Here is a 17,624-nt window from a genome sequence, read left to right on the forward strand (position 1 = left end):
GTGTACTGTATGAAACACGGCAGGCACAAACTGCACCTTCATCATCGTGAATCAGTGAATCTTTTCCCCAAATCCATGTTGAATTACATGTAGCATTTATCCACCTGGTGGTGTCACTTTTAGCAGGGCACCTAAATGTGCTGCTAAAGCTTAAACAAATTACACCATGTTTTATTATGCAAATTAAAATTGGAATCCACCAGCAGTCTCTACAGCCAGGTGAATGTCATGTGTCCCTGTCAGACTTTGGTTCTGGCAACATATGCTTTAGACAGGGCTACCAACTCTCATGCATGAGATTTACGCAGTTGACACAGATCTCACAATCTGATGCCATACACGCCTTTTCTTACGCTAACTTTTCATCTTCGCTTCCTACAATGTAAAATTTGTGATTTTTTAAGCAAAACAGCAGTTTTGTTTTGTTTTTTCAATTTCAGACGGGCTGAGGTGCAGAGTATAACAAGGTTAAGGCAGCACCTTTCACGGATTGTCTGTGAACGCACCAATCATCGTCTGTTTGAACTGAAAGCATGCAACAACAAATCATTGCGATGCATGTTCCGGTGGAGCAGCCAATCATAATGATTTTGTAATCGAGCAGCTGTGGTACTAGCATGGTTCGCACTGTGCAGCTCACTACATCTACATTGCAGTCATACTAACGTTAGTCAGCGACAAAGTCAAGTGGGTCAATTTACCACAAATAGTGCTCATTTTATTATGAACAAAAATAAGCACTACTATAATACCCCTCCCCCCCCATAGAGAATTATTACCCAACTCTGCAGTTAGCTTTTTAACCTCTTAATGTCATTATTTTGATTTTACAGCCTTCAAATTCCACTCTCATCTCATTGTTTTCAGCAAAAAAGCTCAGAAAAACCCACTTTACAGAACTGCCTGGCACCAAACAGCAGACAGACAAAGTTAGCACCTAGCTGGAGAACATAGTGGAGAGTTAGCATTTTCTATCTTCTTTTAAAAGAGCTAAAGGGAGCGTAATGTTTGTCAGGTGACCAGAAACAACTCAAAATAAATGCTAATTATGCTCCATGTCTGCTGAATGTGTAAATAGGCAATTGTTTACCAGCACTTTTGTCATTAGTCAGTCAGTGTTGCCCCCAAGTGGCCAAAAAAATATTAATGCAGATTCAACATTTTTGTAAAACTTCTCTTTCTAAACTCTGTCAACTACTTAGCCACAGCAAATTGTTCAACAACTTGTTCCTGTGTACCCGCTTGCACCAGTGATGTTTGACCTTAAAGATATACTATGCAGGATTTGTCTGTTGGTGTTTGTTGGCTCAAACGAGCAGCTAGGGAGTGAACAAAGAGTGAACAAAGAGCAAGCAGCGCTGGCGACAACAGCCTTGAATCAGATAAATAAAACATTATTTTCTGATTGTTTCACGGTGGTTACGTTCTAAAGCACAAATAAAGACACCCACATCTCCGCACAACTCTGCGGGAAGGTGCCACATTCCCATTTTGTGTGAATGCAGAGCTTCATCCTGTCTGCTGTGGCCTCTCTGCTCTGTGTGTGTGTAGCTAAGCCCTGCCCTCTGTCAAGCAGACACACAGACCTGCAGCTCTTTATACATCCATGACACAGAGACAGAGAGCAGAGCGGAGCAGAGGAGAGAGACAGAGAGAGCAATGTAACCTGGTCACTATGCTACGAGTTCCGACCTCACACCCTGCACGCTTCTATTGGCTCAAGGCTACACACCCACTGCCCAAAGGTTGACACCCTGAAGTGTCCCAAACACAGCAAAACAATAAGAAAATAAGAAAATACAGGCAGAGGGCAGAGTCTCTGCAGATAAATACACTGCCACACATGTCTAGTGGGTCATAAGTGATGATTGAGAGGGATTACTTTTGTATGAGTCTACATTGTTTTTTAGGAAAATCCTGCATAGTATACTTTTAGGGTGAAGAAGAAGAAAATATAAATGAGCAAAAACTTTAAAATGCAAAAAATCAATTAATGCAAATTGTATGTTGTCATATACATAAAACTTCATTATCTAAAATTAGTTAGCAATTTTAGAAAAACATTTAAATGTGCAAGTGTTTGCTAACACGTTATCTATAACAACTTTACAAGCTTCTGCCCATGCAGCTGCTGGCACCAGATGCACTGACACAACACAACTACAACTGCTTTAATTAACAAGAGAATTCACTTAGAATTCACCAGTATAAAAATAGAGCTCCGACTGTTGCTATCTTGGCAAAGTTCTGGTTTTGGTAGACTATTCAGAGACATTCATTGGCAGCTTTACAGAACACCTAACCTGAACACTAACCATATGAACTTCTGCACAGTGTGTACCTTTGTATGGTGGGTCTGTTTTTTACAAATGTGTCTGTATTGTAGAGTTGAGCTGACAGAAGATAGGATATCTGTTTAGCCACCATATGTGTTGTGGTTCTTTGTCTGAAACTGGTATTCCTTTTCAAGAAACCAACACTAAACCAATGTCAGTATTAGGCTCATAAAGTTATGCTCACAAAGTATTCCCTTTTATTATTTTCTACATATTACTAGTGTTAGGTGACTGGTCACTGGAGAATTTCAGCGACCATCTTCAGGTTCCAGAAAACACTTTCATGACCAACCACCAAACCAGCTAGCCAGTAGTCAGCTATTCTGCCCAAAATAAACAGAATCTTGAGATCCATTTTTTCATAAGTGCTTTTTAGTGGGAAATCGTTAAATGCCTGAGTCTGTTGACATTTTCATGACGTCATCCTGGTTCACAACAGTGGGACTGTGCTGTAGCTCAAACACTGAATCAAATCCCCACACATACACACTTTGTGACCTTTGTGGCTACATTGGATGCGGAGGATTGCAAACCAGGACCTTCAGTGACGCTGTCTGGTCTTGGAGGCACCAATCAGAGCATCCCTAATATGCCTTCTCCAGAGGAATGTGTGTGACTGTATGAGTGTGTTTATGTGTGTGTGTAAGCTGAGTCTCCATCTGTCTACTCAGTGGCTACTGTGTATACAGTATGCATGCATGAATCCTTGCATATGTTTCTGTGTGTATAGGTAAGACTGTGCTTATGGTGGCTGATGTGTGTGCATACGTACAACTATGAATTATGCACATTTTCACGTGTGTGTGGAAGAATGTGCACCAAGACATGCACGCATTACAGCGTGTGTGCATATTTTCTATGTACATGTACAAACATCTAGTTAGTATCATTTCCAGTAGACACATGCGTGCCTGTGTGTAGCAGACTGCTGCGCGTGTGTTTATTTATGTGTGTGTGTGGTTGCTGCAGGCAGGTTGAAGATTGTCTCCCCCCTGAGGGCCTCTCTCTCCCTGCAGCATGTGGGAACCATGGCGCGTTGCCAGGATACAAGCCCCTCGTCTGTACTGACAAGAAGACATGAAGAGCAAAGATTAATTATTTACAAGCAGACCCCTGTACACCACGTCTGGCTTGGCACTTCTCCTGCATTAAATGTCACTATCTATGAAGCCATCCGTTTTATTGCTTATTCTATTTAAGCACTGTGGAAAATCTGTTGCACCGCCCTGTGCTCTCTCATATAGAATTCTCACATTTAGGGCAATTTCTACAGCAAAAATAAAGCTCTTTTAGAGTGGAATAACCAGTTATGATGGAGCTTTTTAAGACATCTCTGCACAAAAGCCTGTTTTAAAAAGCAGTCGTTAAACAGGCACGAATGCTCCCTGCACTCTCATAGCTATTTTCAGTGTGTTTGCAAGCTGGGATCACCAGTGTCCTCTGGGCAGCCTTCTCCCCTGCTTCATCTAATATTTATGGGGTCTATACGCCGCTGACTGACTCGAAGATCCGCTTTCTGAGTGCAGCAGATATTTACAAAACATATTAGAATGATTCATTTACCATCACATTCGTCTTCGGCTTCGGCTCTGCCTTCCCTCAGCCTCTGTCTCGCTAAATGACGAGACATCCAGAGGCACTGAGGGGTGTGATTGAGTGAGTTGTGAGTTTATCGCTCTGATGGTTTTTTATTGTTGCGGTTGAAGCAAGCACAGAGACTAAAACATACTATACTACTATACTAAGGGCAGATACAGACTCATTACAGTAATATTAAGTAATTTATTGTGGCACAGATCCAGACATGTGCTTCCTAGTTTTGGCTGTGACAAAGCTGGAAGTGAAGGCATCCGTGCTGCTTCAACCCGGGCTGGTCCTTTGTTCTCATTTCCTACCACCTCTTTGTTGTGCTGCTGACTGTCTGTCTGCTTGTCTGTCTTTCTGTCTTTCTGTCTGTCTCTCTGTCTGTCTGTAGCCGGCCAGGGTTTATTTGCATTCCTCCAACACATCCATATTCATGATGGAAGCGGGTCACTCCACGTGGAGATGTGTGTGTGTGTGCGTGTGTGTGTCTGTGTGTGTGTGCAGGATTTAATTGGGCTGTGGTCAGAGGGGATCCTCCACACTGAGTCCCAGGTGGAGAGGGAGCAGGGATCCCACTGTTCTGAGCATTATGCATTTTCTATTGTTTCTTTCCACCTCCTTCTGTACACATCGGCGCTCCTGTGGCGACGGCACAAGACGCCTTTTCATCAGGCTAAATTCGGTCTGATCCAGCGCTAATTCTGCTCATATCTGACGAATTGATTTCAAGGACCACAGGCTGGGAAAGATATATCTTGCTGTGTTTTTCAAAAAGGAAAGAAAAACAATGCGCTGCAGATTTTAGTATGACATTCAATTATTTTATTTTAGTAAACACTGTGGACGTTGGATGTTGCTTTTAAGAATTCAGATGATTTGATTGATGTGTTCAGGGTCATATGCAATTGTAGGAAAGGAATTAAAGCATGATTAGCATTGTTCTTTGTTGAGAAGCAAGAATAATGAAGCATATTTAAGCCTTATTTGCTGGATTGATTTTCAAATTCAGCGGAAGAATAACTACTAATATTCAGTATGTTACCTTTTAAATGACATTGATGGGTGACTGAAAGATGTCACGTCACAAAAACAAAGCCACCTTTCCCTACAGCAAGCATTTTGCTTCATGCAAGGGCTTTTATTATCATCAGAAATGTAATTGCACTGTTGTTGCTGAAGGACAGAGGACAGGGGAACAAAAAGGATCAGGCTCAGAGATATAAAGTACGTGCTGAGCATTAATGCCGAGCCCACTTCTCTCCTTTTATATTTCCCTGCCAGTCTCTGTGACTTCCTTACATGATGGAGCTATTGTATCCCCTTAACCCCCTGTATGTCACATGTCAGGAAACACAATCACTGCTGCAGCCTCCTTCACCCTAAAGTGGAAATGAGCATTAACACCAGGCCGGGATTGTTTGGCAGAACAAGGCTTATTACAGAGGTCAATGGCTCGGGATAACACTGTTTCCATATGTGTTATCAACAGTCTGTGGACTGGGTTGCAGGTCAGGGCCTGGTTCGGTTTTAACACGCCAGTTTCAAATGAGGGAATATGTGTGAGGTGTTTTAATCTTGATCTTTGTTAAATGCAGAGATAAATCAGAAGTCTCTCACTATGAAAAAAGTAATCCTGCTGTATTTTTAAAATGCCGAAAAAGGGTCAAGGGACTGTATGAAAATTATTAGGGAGGAGCGGGGGTAAAAAAGGGGGGGATTTATGTATATTTTCTTTTTGCTGAAGAGTGAATAGTCTCAAGTTTTTAGAAGAGCAGGGGAGGATCTATATTTTATTTCAGCCTTCTCTTGAGCTGTAAAGAGCTACTGTATTATTGTGGATTATTTAGTCACCAACAGTAATAATAATAATGGTTCCCTTATAGCTCTTGGTTCATAGAGTGGCTGGACTGTCTGGGACCCACTGTTCCATGTTTTCCATAATTTACCATAATTTTTTCCATAATTTGTCAGATTTGTGACATTGAATATTGTGAAATATAGTTCCATCTACATATTAAGTTTAAAATAGTACACCATTTTAAATTCTTTATGTGCCTAAAGTATTTAACATTAAGCAAGTTCTACTAATTCAACACTGTTATATTATTTTGAGATATTAGGAGGGTGTTGCAGTTTTTTTCTAAGTCAAGGCAAATATCCATTGAAGATTTCAGTAAAGCTCAGAATGCCTTACTTTTTAAAAAAAATGAACCATAAGGTTTAGCTGCCCTCTTCACTCGAATAATTTTTGTACAGTCCCTTATTATGAGCAAACTTTTTCCCAGAAAGAGAGCTATCATCATCCAAATTTTTCCAACCTCAAACTTTCTCTGCGTAAACAATGAAACTAAATGGGAAAAAAAGAAGAGAAACACCGAAATCCGTCTCGCCGTCTCTCCTGCCAAACGCCCAAGCTGTGCATATTATGACACAGACTCTAGGTAATTTAACATGAAACGCTCGCAGTCGGTCTTAAAACAATTAGCGGCTTTGTTTGATGGGAGAGAGAAAAGAGTCTATGAGAACTGATTATTGCGATGGGATTTTATATTGCTTTTTAAAAACCAATTAACTCCTGAGAGCTTAGTGGCTTTTCAACAAACGGAACATCGTTAAAGTATTGTTGAGAAACATTGTTGGGCGTGATAATTGGCATCCATTCAGAGCGGCCCTGGCAGACTCTTAGAAAAGGGTCTCGCTGAACAATCAGACACTCAGAGACAGAAGCCTGAGTTGGCATTTCTCTGGCCTCTTTCACCTCGTCGCAGATTCTCACTCACAGCCATTTCTCAGTCCTTATCTCTGCTCCAGCACTGCAAACACTCACATTTAACAGGGAACTGAAAGAATACTTCCAATGTAGTCATTTGACACAGTGCAGGGGACATTAGGTGTGTGTATTGTCCATTCCTTCTTGACACTGAGTTTAAAGGAGCAATTTGAATTAACCAGCTGTTTCATACATCTCTTAACAAGTCGTGGAGATAATCTCATTGTGCGGCAGGAGAACTGCAAATGTCAGCATTCTTTTCCCTCGACTTCAGATAAAAAACTCCTGATATAATCTCCTGTCCTGAATTGGACTTTATGACCTCAGCAGTAATTTGTTGATAGACAAATGTTTAGAGATGAAACTGTGAATTGAGTACGTACGTAAGCACTGTTACTATTTGTTGTCTGGTTAATGTGTTTGGTAATATAGAAGTCAATAAGACTTTTGCTAATTTAGCTTTTTAATTAATTTCAGGTTCATGGATAAACATGTAGCATGTATATTTGATTGCATATGTTCATATTGCTGCCAACATCCAGACAAAATACACAGGTTAGCGCACCTAACATTTGCTATGCCTTGTTCACATTATCACATGCAATTCTTACTCATTCAGTTGAAAATATTTGTAATGTCTTTCATCTGTTACTGCAATAGGGTTGGACTTTAGGAAAGGATGATTTTTTTCTTCACATAAGTGATACTGTGACCAAATCTTATGATAAGCTTTAACCAAAACAACTTAAACAAATCTGAATCAACACTGAAAAAACAGGTTTAGTGACATTTTTATACAAATGAGATGAAATGTGTTTGTCGTGAGCAAACATGGTGAGCAGGGACGAGCAATCTTACTGATTGTCTTGGGTTCTGTGAACTTCACACCGGCACTGAGGTGAGCAGATAATCACTGAAAGCTGCTTCACCGAAATGAAGCTGATTGTCTACTTGAATCCCTACCTCCATCTGACTGGATGGATGGAGATTAACTCTCATATACCTGCATTCACAGACAAACACCTGCTGAGTCCCTCTCTAATCGAACAGCCATGTCGAGCCACTCTCCGGGGTTTTCGGAGGCCTGGATTCTCTGCTCTCTGTAGAACATGAGACAGACAGACAGTCTCCAGGGAACTTGAAGAAACATCAGTTTAGACATAAAAACCCACTTTCCCCCTCCCATCTATTCTTGCTTCACGTCCTTTTCAATCAATCCTGACATCTGAATGCAGACTGGACTTTGTGTAACTAAGAAAAATATCTACCATTCCTATGGATGCCTTCGTGATGTCGGTGATTGATTCTTTCAAATGCAGAATCACCTTCTCTCCATTTTTCTGTATTAAATTTTCACATAATTAGACTCAAATATAGATCGACAACACTTCACTTGATACTTATTGAAAAACTGAACACATCATACTTTATATACAAATGTACCCTCCCCATCCATTCTTACACCTGTACACCTATTCATAAATTTACGGTGTCTGTGGAAATACAACCATGCACACATGCATGAAAAACAGAACATGTGCATGCATAAATCTGCAAAATGCACATATATTCCAACATATTAACGCACAAAGCAGCAGGTGTATGCGTTTCCAACATCTTGACTCCAGTATCTGTGTGTGTACATGTTCCCCTGATGGCCTTTTCTATTCTCTCCTGTATTAAATTCACACTTTTCAACCTCTGCCGTGTATTTTCTTTCTTGTTCTGTTCTGTCTCTGTACGCTTTAACATTTGCTCAGCTCTTACTGCTCATTTACTTCTTCGTGCCTTGAATCTGACTCTCAACAGCTCAGCCTTTCTCTTTTGACATATATCAGTCATATTTCTTGTCAGCAAACTGCATTTGCTGCTTTCAGTTTTAGAGAGGATCTGCTGAACAATAGCGAGGAGCAGACACAAATATACAGTTTAACATTGGGTGATACAATTTACGCATTTCATCAATCTCTAACAGTCTAACATGTCCAGAGTTTGGTATAATTTTTGAAATGTGGGGAGTGTTCTATTCCAAATCAGATTTAGATCAAAGAGAATTTTTGGCTGGAGGAGGATTGTGTAGTTGTCTCATGAATCACAGACAACTCTCTTCTTCTCAACTCTCCTTGAGTAAAGAAAACAATATTCCTTTGTGCTACAAGTACTGTGTAATGAACCCAAACGTTTTTTGCGAGTGGCTGAACCAAGTGAGAGAAAAGATATGAATAAAAGATGAAGAAACAATAAGAAAGAAAAAAAAAAAAAACTTTGAACACACCAAAAGTTTGCATTAAAGAGTCTTGCATTAAACAGACATGAAAAATTCTGTTGTTTACTTGAAGAAATGGGCTTCTTCTTTTCATCACGGCTTTGATCAGAGTGACACAAACAGATCCGGAGAGAGAGAAACTGAAAAAAAAAACACTAGTCACATTCCTGATTGACAGCTTTAATTAACAAAAGCAGCGCAGGCTCTGTGCATTTCCTCCCGCAGCCTCTGGGGGCTGAGCCGTGATAACAGGGAGATGCAGGAAAACAATACCTGACTTTACAAACAAATTATCTATTCTCCTAGCGATTGCATTCATGTATGTTCATGTAGGACTTTTTTTTTTTTTAATGAGGATTTTCAATTTGTTGAGGTAAATCAAACTGGAATCCAGCTTGATTGTGTGGAGACGGAACCTAAAATATTCTCTGAAGGAAAAGAGTGAGATACTGTTTCTCTCAGTAAAAGGTTCACAGTTATACCATATTGTCTGTATAAAAAAATCTTCACCTTCAATACACATGTGATATGATAGCAACAAGTTGATAATTAATTCCCTCATTCTGTAGGCTAAATGGAAGATGGAATACATTCCACAAATAAGATTTGTATGATTAAGAAACAATCATTTTCATGTAAAACACATATCTATACAAATCTAGGAGTGTGATTGTAGTATCTGTAATAGAACAGTGAATATGATGGGATTACATTCAGGGCTGCAGCTGAGGTCATGTGCTAGAATATTGAGGGTTTTGATAACCTGAAGAAAAGCTGACATACTACAATTAAAACACATGGTGAGTCTTTGATATGCACATTCCAGCATTTTAAGACTTTTCCATTATCGCTGTCTGCAGCTGAAAAGTCTATTTCTCAGTGTATGAGCACCGGACGCTTCTCGTTGCAACATCACATTTGTGTAAGTTGCATACAGGACCGCTATTGTCTCCAAACTAGTTGTGATGTAACAAAATATGCTTGTACATGTGTTAAGGTGAGCACAGAGAAATTTTCCCCCTTCAGCAGATGAATGTGAAAACAACCTTCTACCATCAAACTCTGCATATACATCATTCTGAACAGTGAATTTCTGAGTGGACGGGGACTTTAAAGGATATTTAGAGGGCTGGAAAAGGAGAAAATATCCAGTATATCACAAAAAGCCAAACTTCAAGAAAAAAGAAAAAAGAAAGAATTTTGTGTCACAGAAGTATATGATTGTTTATCATGATAAAATCCTGGCTACAGACCTGATTTATATAATAAATCTATATAATTAATTTCCATTATGTTTACCGTTGGGTAGATTTAATGCAGAGGAAGACTCTTGTCAGTAAATAAAATGTTCTAACATCAAGTAACATCTAAGAAATAACACAATTCTTATATTTTTCAAGTATTGATTTTATTTAAGCAAGAAATTACAAATAATCATTTACTATACTATAAACCACAACTTTGAAAATACATTTTCTATAGTCACTTAAAATAATTGATTTCTGTTACTATTATTGCAGTGTGTCTAACACAAAAGAAATATTTTGTGCAACTGAGGTCTATTGTGGCTGCGGCATCTTGATTATCACATTAAGTAGAGCTTGAGAGCAGCACACCACAAGATTTGGGTGGGAAAAAAGTAAGAAAAAAAGATGATTATTATTACAAGGCCATTCTCATTAAAGCTCAGTGATAGATCAGTCTTCTTTCACTTTATGAATGTGACCAATGTAAATGCCTCTTGACTACATTTCTTTCTTTGAGCTGTATTTTGAAGATGTACACAAAAGAAAAGACAACAATTTCAAAATATACTTTGGGGCCATGGTTGTATAATTGCTTTTTTTTCCCACAACCCAGAACAGTATGTGTTAAAATATGTTAAATATATATATATATGGGTTTTTTTTGTTCAGAATTAAAAGTATATTTGATTTTTTAAAAATGTTTTCATGTAATTGACTAGTCTATTGATTGTTGAAATTGAAATTGAAAAAGCAAATGCATTCTGTCCCTCAAAAAAAAAAAATTTTTCTTTGATACCTAAAAAAGAATAAATATGAAATTAAGAAAAACTCAGGGATCATAATTCTTGCATGAATGGTTTAACATTAGCTGTAAGGGCTAATCAGAGTTAAACGGGTTATGGTGGATGGCCAGAAGTACTAATTATACAGCAGTTTTCTTTCAGCAGACTTCCCATCACTGCTGTCACGTGTCTCTGAGCAGTAGCATTTACACAGCAGGAATCATTGGAACATATAAGAGTAAAAAAGAAACAATAAGTGTCATATTGTGCCTACATGCATTACACGAGCAGCAAAACACAATTCTTATCTAAACACTTAGAGACTCAGTGATCATAGTGAAGAGTGGCACAAATAGCAGGCAGTAACATGATGGAATATAGTGACAATGGACTTCCTATTACTGTATGTACTTACAGTGCAGTATTCCCTGCATCTGAATCATTATGTGCAGCGCAGGGAGGAGGGTAACAGTCACTGATTATGGTGTACAGGAGCGGAAATGGCAAGCAGGCATTAGCACACAGCGACATTACCGTTGTCCCTGACAGCCTGTTAGTTGAAGTGGGTTTTAATTAGCTATTTTCCAGTTAGTAAATGGAGGAATTATCAATGGCCCAAAAACAAGATTGAAACTGGGCATGCAACCTACACACACAGAGCAAAAAAACACACACATTAAAGTGCTTGCATGCGTTCACGGACACTTCTGAATGTGCACGCATCACACACACATCACACACAAAGACTGTCATGTACAAAGACAAACACTCCAAGTAAATGACAGATACAGGCATATCATATTTGCATATGTGGCTCACAAATGGAAGACCCCATTATCTAGTTTTAGGGACAAAATGTTCACCTGCTTCCAAACAAATCAGAGCGTGCTCATACAATTCTGTGCTCACTATAAGTGTTTATAAATGAAATGCTTGCTTTCAATTTCAGCTTGTGATGTGAAACACTCCTGGCTTTCTATGCCTCCTTTATGGACCTGCTCTGAGCCGTCATGGCCGAGGCCGTCACATTATGATGATAACAGAATGCTGAAGTTATTAGCCTGCTTTTTAATTAGATTCTCTCCTTCCACCTTGCACAGGCAAAATTGTCCCCTCTTGATTTTTTTTTTTCTTTTTATATATGGGTGCACCACCGAGGCATTATTAATATTTAGATGAGAAGCCCCTGCTCCTGCCTCAGAGGCGGTTGGTAAAAGCAGCCGTCCCCTGATGCTTTAGGATGGATGGAGGGATGGATGGATGAATTCCCCTGATGGCCCTTCATCTCTGCTGCCATGCAGCCGCTCTAACAGAGGAGAGGAGGTTTCAGGCTGTTTGTAGTGCAGCTATATAACGTGGTGCTGTGCGGGTTTCTTTAAGGTCTACAATACTGTTAAAAGCACTGCAAATGTATCTTGCATTCATGGCTTCACTTTGCTGTGTGTGGGTGTATTTTATATTCCTGTGGATAAGTAGATGAAATGACATCATGTATAGATATTTCCATGTTGTTTGGCAACAGAGAAAAACTAGAAGACTAAGATGTATTATATAATATATTATGTTATAGCTGTCACTTAGGCCAAGTGTAGATGAATTATTCAGATGCTACAAAAAGGTAGGAAAAATAGAAAAAAGTAGTGAAAGCAGAAAATGACAAATAAACCATTACAGTCAAAATTTTATTCTTGATACTAAGTATTGAAAGTAAAAGTCATCATTACACAGAATGTGACATTTCAAAGTGTTTAATTATTATACAGGATATATTATTATGCTTTATTCATATGCATTAACCTGTAAACAACATTTAAATGTTATAGCTGATCAAGTTTAACTGTTTCATGTAGTGTTAGGTGTTCAGTCTATGTAAGATTATATGTTTTGCACTGCAAAAAACTCCATCTTGCATCTTGTAGAATAATTATTGAGTATGAAAAGTAATTTTGTCAGGATAATAAGCCAAAATCACCCAGACTAGTTAGATTATTTCAACCTTCTTCCAATAGAAATTAATTTGTTTCAAGATTTTTTTAGAAATGAATGTGAGAATCTTGAAAGGGAGATTGCTGTCAAGAAATCAAGAAAAATGACCCTTAATCCAAGAAAATTCATTAGACCAGTTGTTCACTTGTTTTAGGAAAATAAGACTTTTAGGATGCAATAACAGGCAAAAATGGCATAACTGTAAGATGGAGAATTTTGCAGTGTGTGCAGTATGCAAAATGTTCATCTACAACTCGTAACTATCAGTAAGTGTTTCATTACATTAGTTTGCTCTGAAATGTAGTGGAATAGAAGTATTAAGTAACATAAAATGGAGATACTCAAGTAAAATACAAGTACCTCAAAATTGTACAATACTTTGCTAAATATACTTTATATATATAGTATATATATAATATAATATTTATATAGTTAGTTTTTTCCAATTTTTCAAGTATTTTTGCCATTTATGATATACTTTATATCACAGTATGTCCAATGTATGTAAAATTACATTAAAACTAATGTTCAATACAATGAATTTTATTTGTTTTGTTCTAGTTCACTTTTGACTTTTTTTTTTCAATTTATTTACAATTTGCTTTAAAATACTAATTTCAAACAGGAATTTGTAAAATAATAACATAATATGATTTGACTTGATATCAAGACACAGTAATATTGAATTATTGCTCAGCTGTATTATCAATAATATTATATTATTTCCTGCACTTACATGTACTGTGTAAACAACAGCTGTCTGTATGGAAGAGGAGATGGCTAAATTCTGCTTTTCATAACTCAACATTTAAAAAGGTTTCAGTCTTTTGACCAGAGGGTTGTTCAATTAAATCAACACTGAGGTGTGACTCCACACACAATGGCGACCTTACCGCTGTGTAAGTTCAAAGGAGAAAGTTTGCCACAGACAGAACGAAGTCCTGAGGCTTTGTCAAACAGTGCTGGGGAGACTTCTTGGAGTGTAGGTATAGTTTGAGTGAATTGAGCCGAGCAAACATCTGAAGCCTTTCAAAAATGAATAACAATTAGGTAATTAAAAAAAAAAAAGTGGCCCTCTCCAAATGGTGTGTAGGAGAGACAGCTGTTCCTGCAGGTTAGCTGAGGTGAATAGAGGAGAGAGACAAAACTCCCTGATGCAACAATGAAGCTGTCTACATTCTTGTTTCACAATTTTCCTGAGACCTTCTAAAAGTAATAACAGTATAATAACACTTAAGAGATAGAATATGCACAAGCAGATGATCAATGATGTTATTCTGTGATGAAGTGTGATTCCCAGAAACCCTTTCAACAACCTAGACTTCTAACAATGGTGGAGCCAAACATTTCCAGTGAAAAAGAGTGATGTCATGTCCTTTACTCAAAAACACTTCAATACAGTGTGTCAATCTGCATGAAGTCACCCTCACAGCTGTGGAGGGCCCTCCGTATCAAGAGGGTGGGTGTAAATTAACAGGTCTGCAACACTCTCCACCTCCACCCAGCAGGAAACAGCTGTCACCATGGACACTGATAGACGCCTTTCTTTTTACATTTTAACAACATATTCATAGATTTTGGCTACTTTTGGAAAAAAGAAGTTATGAATAATCCAAATAATAGGAAAATTCCATATCACATAAAAGGTCAAAATGTGCTATGGGAAGTGGGGGATGCACAGGAGGAGTTTGTACTTGCAACCTCTGCATTTCTAAATGGCTGATCCACCATGAAAAAACAGTAAAAATGCAGCAAAGGGTTTATGTACATGCCTAATATAATAATTCAAGCTGCTATATTAGTATATTAGTAACAATCAACCCTGTCCCCTAGAAATTGCATTTATATGCTACTAAATTGCAACAGATTTGAAGGAAACAAAATACCAGCTGTATGATGTTTTCTTTCAAGATAATGAGAAAATGTTGTTAATTAATGTATTTGACAAGTCACAAACATATTGATACTGAATGTATCAGTAAAATATTCAGTGACAATATATTTCTTTTTTTCCACCAAAATACCTAGTATTGTAATTCAATATGTGCTGGTAGTAACTACAGCATTATAAATTTTTTTATGGTTATGTTCAGGCACTGGCAGGGAAATATTGTGGTTTGATACAGAAAAAAGTCTGCAGTGACTTGAATCACAACATCTTTATTAACATTTAACCAAAGTGTTTTTATTGCAAAACCCCGGACTTTAATGTAAATGTCCTGCATTATGTACACCCACCATCCACCCTGACCCTCTCCCCACCACATCAGTGCAATGTACAGTATAAATGTAGCACTTCAAAACGTTGTCTGTGATCAGAATCCAGCAACACAAGCCAGCGATTATGTTTGCTAACACAAAGTAATTTGGAAAATCTCTTGTAGCAACAAGCCTGGGAAAAAAATATCACTTGAGTCTACAGTTCCCCTCAGCTTTGTGGAGCATTTTAGCGTCTTTTAGCTCATTGTTTTGGTCTTTACGGCCCTATTCACTCTCATCAGTGTCAGCTGGCAGCTGTTTTCAGTGGAACAACCCTGATAACAGTAAACATACAAAGTTAGCAGCTAGCTGGTGAACACAGTGGAGCATTTAGCAGCTAAAGAGCCAGATATTATTCTCAGGAGTTGGTGGAGACCAAAAACAGAGTAAAAAGAGAGTGAAGAAACATGGTTCCAGATGAATGCTAATGCTTCTCTTTGTGTCTACTGGATGTCTGCATAAGCCACTGTTTGCTAATACAGTAGCCACATCAACTTTGTAAGGTGATAATATGTCAGTGTTGTTTTTACAATCAATGAATGCAGCTTTAAGATAGTAGCAAGACAGATGTTGACTGATGTTCTAATTATGTCTTTGTTAAACTACATCTATAAAACATTGCCAATAGTCAATTTGTCATTTAATCTTAATGTATCTCACAGAAAGGCTTGGTTTCTCCTATGATAGTCCTGTGGTCTGGGACCCAAGGCAAATCCTGATCTACTGATTTTAAAAGTTATGAAGCTCTGATCTCTTTGAATTAAACAGTAACTTGCTGCATAAATTAGGTCTCTCCCTCATGAGCAGATGCCATGTAAACATTCCCCTGTCTTTCCCAAGTCGCAACAGTCTTGAAAAAGTCATGCATGGAGTCACGGTGAATTCTCATTGAGTGTGACATCTCTGTGATTTAAATGGAAGACCTGTGTACCGCTGAAGTTTACCAACATCAAATATAAAACAAAACAAAACCTCCTTGTTCCAGCGAGACCGCTTCACTGCTAAATATTTCAAAAACCTTCCCTCTTTTTCCTCTTGCCAGCAATCAGGAAACAATCTTTCCTTGTCTCTCCCCGGTATCTTCAGGGACTCTGGGTACAGAGTGTGAGGGAAGACGTCTGAATGCGAGATGACTGCTCCAGATCCGACGGTGGATGGGTGTAGCTGGTGGAGGGTGGTTTAATTGGAGATGTGGCTGGCTTCTCCTGCGGAGGGAGAATAGGAATATGAGTGGCTCCCAGTGGCTCGGCGCATCGCATAACCAGTGACCTAGAAAGGGAACACTGATCATTCCCCGGAGTTGACGGCAGAGGAGCCTCACTCCTAACGAACACGGGTGGCTGAAGTCTGCTGCTGATCAGAGAAAACAGAGGCATTGTGGGTATGCGGGATGAGCAGCAGAGCAGTAGCAGCGTTAAAGAAGAGGAGATGAAGTGAGTTTCTGTGGACTGCTAGACAAGAATCCAATCTGATTTATAAAATGATGCTGTAAGACCTAAAATTCGGCTTCATGTCACATGACAGGACATGGTGTAACCTTACAGGTGCAGCGCTGAGTTATCACTGAGACAGAGGACATCTGCTGACAGGATGTAGGATGGGTGGAGTGACACAACTCCTGATGTGACACAGCTCCAAACCAACACACATGACATTCAAAAACATTCTAAATTGTGAATAAATTACACAAAATCCTTCACATGGATTCATGCGTCTGATTGGCTACATTAAGAAAATCACGACAAATATACTTTTCAAACAGAAATCAAATGAAAGCTTGCAAATTTGATTGCACATAGTTTTTCCACGTAAACCAACCTTCCCATCCAATATTACATTTTATTTTCTGATAACTGCCACAACAACAAACTACCTCTATGTTCCATGGCTCAGTCCCCTGTGCCTTTTTTCCCTTTGCTGTAATCCTAATCAAGATTAGTTAACATCTGTTATTTTAGTACACTTGGCAGTATTAAGCTCCTTTTTGTAGCATGTTGTTTCCACCCTTGTTCTTTGAATGGTTTTTTTGGTCTCCATGTAGTTTACAAGACTCAGAATTCAGCAGGATATCTGCTATCTCTCAACAGACCACACATTTAGACTTGGATGAAACCTAACCATTATGTGTGTTTAAATGTGGAGACAGCCTGGATATGCACTTGTCAGATCAACCACAGCAAAGCTCTCTCTGTTCTTTTGTTAGATGACAGTCCCGATCCAAAACTATACCAGCCCCGCAGGATTTCTTCTGGTCCTGCTTATTACTACTCTGGGATATAGTGTTACAACATGGGGTTAATAGTAGTAATAATTAGTACAACCATCATTTACATACCACTTTTGGGACCATTTATAACCCATAAAAAAAGCTCTAATAAAAAGCTAATTGTGAAG

General features: G+C 38.5%; 1 non-coding gene across 1 annotated transcript; it reads right to left on the bottom strand.

Annotated features, from left to right (window-relative positions):
- Positions 1–434: 434 nt before the first annotated feature.
- Positions 435–535, bottom strand: LOC137192027 (small nucleolar RNA U13). The gene has a single exon (XR_010930489.1). It is a non-coding gene; the product is annotated as a small nucleolar RNA U13 (small nucleolar RNA).
- Positions 536–17,624: the final 17,089 nt, after the last annotated feature.

This window comes from Thunnus thynnus, chromosome 10 (assembly GCF_963924715.1).
Source record: "Thunnus thynnus chromosome 10, fThuThy2.1, whole genome shotgun sequence".
Taxonomy (NCBI): Eukaryota; Metazoa; Chordata; class Actinopteri; order Scombriformes; family Scombridae; genus Thunnus; species Thunnus thynnus.